Source organism: Alosa alosa, chromosome 11, assembly GCF_017589495.1.
Source record: "Alosa alosa isolate M-15738 ecotype Scorff River chromosome 11, AALO_Geno_1.1, whole genome shotgun sequence".
NCBI lineage: Eukaryota > Metazoa > Chordata > Actinopteri > Clupeiformes > Clupeidae > Alosa > Alosa alosa.
Genome location: NC_063199.1, coordinates 3,072,562 through 3,078,348, shown reverse-complemented (window position 1 = coordinate 3,078,348; position 5,787 = coordinate 3,072,562). Strand labels below are relative to the sequence as shown.

General features: G+C 40.5%; 1 long non-coding RNA gene across 1 annotated transcript; it reads left to right on the top strand.

Annotated features, from left to right (window-relative positions):
- Positions 1-1,031: 1,031 nt before the first annotated feature.
- Positions 1,032-1,565, top strand: LOC125303846. The gene is made up of 2 exons (XR_007195124.1): positions 1,032-1,071; positions 1,494-1,565. It is a non-coding gene; the product is annotated as an uncharacterized LOC125303846 (long non-coding RNA).
- Positions 1,566-5,787: the final 4,222 nt, after the last annotated feature.

Sequence of the window (5,787 nt, the reverse complement as noted above, 5' to 3'; positions counted from 1 at the left end):
ATTACAGTGGAGCTCTGTAGCCATAAATTCACTGTATAAACACATGGGCGATGGTGCAGATCTGTACTGGGAAATAGATACATGAAGATACCTTATGAGGAACCCGTAAACAACCAACATAAGCACTTTTTGATCGCTAACTTCTGTCAGACTTGGACACCAAAGAAATCCATCTTTGTGGACCTTATACTGTAGTGCACCTGCAGAAGTACAAGTGATGCCAGTCTTCTTTGGGATATGACATTGGCCCATTCATAGCCATAAATTAATTGCTGGAGATAACAGGGCCCAGGAGAATCTCAGAGAACCTTTTTGCGGTCGCTATCAAAATGTAATGTCTAGCTTCATCACTTATCACAGCTGACACTTGGAAATAGCCAACGTTTAACTATTTAAGACATAACTGGAGTAACTCATTCAAATTCAGTAATTCAAAGTGTTACTAAAATAGTATATGTGTCCTTGGTAGAGCACACCTGAACTCAATACCCAGATCTCTCTCAACCCAGGTCATTGTAATTCATAATTCAGTAATTCATAGTTTGTAATTAAGTATATTTTTAAAATGCTAAATCTTCCGCTATGAAACCTTTCAGTGGAATATCAGGGGTTTTATTTAATCATGAATCATAAATAAGTAAACATGTTTGCAGTGCCACACATGCATGATGTGTGTCATCATCTGTAGTTAGAACAGACTTATTACACGACTCTTCATAGTGCTGCAGAATGCTCCATTCACTTGAATGGGCCTTCCCAACGTTCGGCGGTCTGCTAATTCTGAATAACAGACTGTTGCTAAGTATAACAGACCGCTGTCAAGGAAAATGGGCTTTGTGCTTCTTAGTCAATTCTTTCATATCACTACGCAAGGATTGGAACTTCATTCAAAAGTGAAAGCAGACGGTTGATCAGCTGTGTTCTAAAGAATGTTTGATTCAAGTTCAGCTTGTGTTGTTGCGAACTATTTGTTTCTCAGCAAAAGCCATGATGAAACGGTAACAAATAGGCTATAGCCTAGGCTATGTAGGCTAAAGAGTCATATCGTGGGGAGTTTATTGTGTCGTTTTGGTAAGTAGCCGTGTAATAAGCGGGATAATGTATAGAACGCCGGTCATTGTCGGGAGATAGGTCCCTTCAGGGCGGAACAAGACCGCTCCGCTGCGCGTCGGGGTCCGGTTCGCCCTGTCGGGACCTATCTCCCGACAATGACCGGCGTTCTATACATTATCCCTTACATATTTACCTTCTTGGCTTTGCCAACACCAGTGATCTTGTAAATAAATACCAATCCTCTTTCTCTAGAAGAACACCTTGATATATTCTGTACAGAAAGCTCTTTGATTATGTAATCCATTTACTCCACTATAGCCTACTTTTCCCAGTAAGAAAGCTTGTTGGGGTCAGTTGATATAACAGAGTAGAATTGTATGTTCATTTGACAATTTATGATATGCAGTACAAATGAAATACAAAAATGTCTCTTTCACCAGGTCTCTTATCCTGACATCCAGTGGTAATGTTTGAAACCACAGCATGTGCTGAGGCATGGGAGTACGGCGAACCAAAACAAATGTAGCCTGTGGTGAATCAGCAGATAAGCTCACCATTGACTAAGGGGAAGAGCATGGCTGCCACAGAAGAGAGGCTAGTGTTGTGTGGTGAAGAAGAGGTGTTTATATGGAGTCCTACTTGAGTCACAAGAAGAACATTCACCAGAGCACATGTCTTTGGAATGGGTTACTTTTTGTCATTCGACTCCTTCCCTCTCTTTTGTGGTTTAAGGTTCCCCTTTTTGCCACAGATTTGTTGACATGGAATGCACAGACATTTGAGGTTGACTGTTTCATACTTGTCTAAGCTGGAAACGATGACCGCTCTGTTGTCTAGGAGACAAACTGTCCCACAGCACTAGCCATGCTGTCCTAACATGGTGACGCATATTTGTGTGGCTTTCTAACTGTCACCAGAACTGAGTTAAGACCACCAGCAAATGCATACAATTGGACAGGACATTAGTCAGATAGTGTCTCATTAGATTTGTGTTGACTTGTAATTTGTTTAAACTAAGCACTGCTATGTGTACAACATGGTTAGGTGAACATGTAAAGGCACATACACATAGGCACATTTTTATGTGTGATAGAATACAATATCTGTGTGAGTTGAAATGCACTTTATGTAAAGAAGTTTCACTTTTATTTCCATAGTAGGGGAACCAATGTGATCAGTTTTGTGCTAGCCTACCAAGTGAACCACTAAATAACATAATAAATAATGTAAGCCCATACCATTCAGCCCATCAGCATCTGAGTTTTATGAGACAAATGATTGATGGTGTGCAGATACCCTGTGTGCTGAGGTGGGTTTGGCTGGCAAACCCTCTGGTTACTGGATGCTGAGTCATAAGAGTGAGGAAGGAATGTGGATGTGCCTCCCATATGAACTGCTCTGTTAGAAGGTTATAAAAACGCCTTTTACACATTTCCTTTTTTCACTTGTCCCAACTACCAGAGACCGGCAAAGACACTGATCTTATGGTTCCATGGCCACCGCTTCTACTCACTAACCCTGTCCAGCAGCAACCCAAAGGCGAAGCATTTTACAATTTTAAAATGATCTATTGTCATGGTGACTGCTCATGGTGTCATCTTCTCTAGTGTTCATTTCCTCTCTTGGTACCACCCTGCCCGTCGGGAAGCAGAGAGAGAGAATGCATGCACGAGTTGCCAAAAGGTTAACGGCGCTGTGTTTTTGACCTTTGCCCCTCCTGGAGGGGAGTTGGGTATGTTGTAGGACCATGCTGAGCGGGACTGCACTGAGGCACTCTATAAATCAGACCCTCTCCGCATAGCACAAGCCCATGTGGGTAGTAATTGAAACCACATTTGAGAAGCAGAAGATGTGTCAAGAGGAGGCAGCCAAAGGGGGCTTCCCGTGCATGGGCCCTCTGGACCAGATGCTGTTATGGGTGAGGCGTGTGGGAGCCATAAGGAAGAAAGGATCTGTGCCTGTATATCTGGAGAGGTGCATATCTCTTACCGTGCCTTACTTAATAAATGCTCCTCACTTACGCTCAGTTGGGCACATGTGCATAATTTATGTGTGCTGTGTATTTAATCTTAGCACCGTCATGAAGAGCCAACATTTTTATTTTTTTTACTTCCAATGAATAATTCCACTGCACTGGTGGCCCAGGGGGAGGGGTTGTCCTGTGAGGTGCTTTTCAGATTAAATGAAATGTCTAAATGTATTTTTTTTTTCACATTCAAGATCTACAATCGATGTGGAATGAAGAGTAGATGTGGAATAAATTCCTTTATGGAATTTGTGAAGAGAAACTGTATTTCCATGACTATGTAATTCCAGAAAATCTGGACATCCTTTGCATATACATTTTCAGATACTGAGACACAAAAAAATCCCAACAAATTCAGGCTACCCTCACTGTGAAGTTATGGTACTGTTGATATTCTTGCCCCCACTCTGGTAACATAACATAAGTTGACACTATTTAGTGGTATCATATTACCCTGACCCTACACGTCATTACCAATTTTGGGAGAAGGACAGCTGAGTCCCTTTGAACACCTCACTGCTCCCTCCACTTTCTTTTAGCAGTGGTCATTTCACATTATTCATCCTGCGCTGGAAGCGGTGTGAACAGCTCACATATTCTCTCTCCAACCCCCCAATTATCTGTAGGGGTGCAGAATGTTGCGCTATTTTTATGCATGGGAACACATGGAGGTGTGAGCTTTGTTTGTGGTTTCTTTGCCAAACCGCTCAGGCTTATGTTTGATGAACAATGACGAATGGCAGTCCTGGATGATGAGACAACCCCACACATTTTCATAAATCCAGTGGCTTAATCCAGGGAGTGTTGAGAGGCTTACACAAGAATTATCTCACAAATGTGTACTGGTGTCGCCAAGTCTAAGATGTTTCTAGCTACAATCATCTGATATGTTAAACGGTGTCCTCATTTTATCCGTGTTTAAACAACCAGTCACTTTGAAAATGATCAGCCCTGTTTTCTATTCACCATGTGATGAATTTCACAGTAGGGACCCACAATTGTGTGGATTATTTATCCTTTGTATACCTCCTTCTGCAGCTAATGTACAGAGATGAAATGAACACAAACAACATCATGTCATTATGATTATGAGAGAAGGTGGTTAGTAGTAGTTGTGTCATTCATGAGGTATACAGGGTTTACCGTCCTCACCCACCACTTCAGCACAGTGTAGTTATGTTCATCTTGTTATTTTCACTATAGCAAGATTCAGGACTGTATTATGTCTGATAGATTGAACAAATGAATGCGTTTAAGTAAGAAAGAAAGGCATGTAGCAAAAAGTAAGACCTCCTTGTCCAAGCGTTTGAACACAGGGGGCAAGCTGATATGAAGTACATATTTGGGAATGATATAGCGTCTGGAGCTGAGCCAGAAGTCCTATTAGAAGGAGCTAAAAAAAACATGGCCTTCTCTGCAGATTCGATTCTGATAACTGGTTGGATTGAGATTTCCATTGCTGCTGCTTTGAGGTGGCAGAAGTACACACTTTCTATACTCAAGTTGAAACACAGATACATGTCTTTGAAAAGACTGTTAAAAGTAAGAACTGATTTAACATCTTTACTCAAGTGAATATAACAAAGTATGGGGTCTAAGTATAAGTACATAAGTAAAAGGTATCCTTGCCTTCTTAGCCTACCTGCAGGCCTAATCATTCATCCAGACTTCTTTTTCGTCTCGCGTGCATTTTCCCTTTTCCTTTTCTATTCTGTGCCCTTGATATATTCATTTTATCTTCACTGGTTCCATGTTGAGTTAAACATTGTGTTTAAGATGACATACAACAGTAATTTCGTAGCATTGCTTCATTGGAGCCAGTTTTGGAGTGCATGCCAAATACAAAAATGTTAATTTTGTGATTAAAAAAATACCAGCAGTGGAGTGAAACTGCAGCAGAGTACAAAGTATTTCCTGTAAACCTTCATCACTCTCCTTCACTTTCTTCCAGTGTGTCCTCTGCAGCTGTCCTGCTCCGTGTTCTCATTCCATTCAGTCTCACCGGAGGGGGTTAACATGAACAGCAACTAGTGGTGAGTCCAGCAGTAACACCTAATGACACGTAGTAAATTACTGTCTGCAGTTCTGTTGCATATGTGAGGAAGCATCCCTATTCAGTCCCAATCATTTACTTTGCTGGTTTTATAGTCATGACATAAACCTTTGATCTTTTCAACTGCTCTGTTCATAAAATTCTAACATTTGTTATGGATACTAATCAAATATTGTCTATACACTCAGTGTGATCTAGACCTCTGTGGCCTCATTTACTGAGTCAGTGTAACATTAAATGCTAAAAAATGTAATTTTGTGTCATTTTGCATACAGTAGGTTATTTTATAAATTGATTGTTAAAACTAATAAAACTAAGGCAACTTCATTAACATTAAATATTTGGAAATCAAAACCATGCAATTTTCATCATTTAGACCTACAATTAAACACAGCACTAAATAATTTTGTGAAGATTTCTCTATATTCAACACGTGATCATGATTTAACATTTAATCACCAATACACCAGTATATCTCCTGGGAGAAATGTTCCAATCAAGGAACTACTTTTTAGCGGACCTGTCTTTACTTTTCTTTACAAGTCTCCATACATGCGTTTCCACCAATTTCAGTCACTCAGAATCTTCCACCTCAGACGGTAAGGGGACCCAGCTTCTTTAGATTTACAATGTAATTTCTCTGGCCCTTATCTTC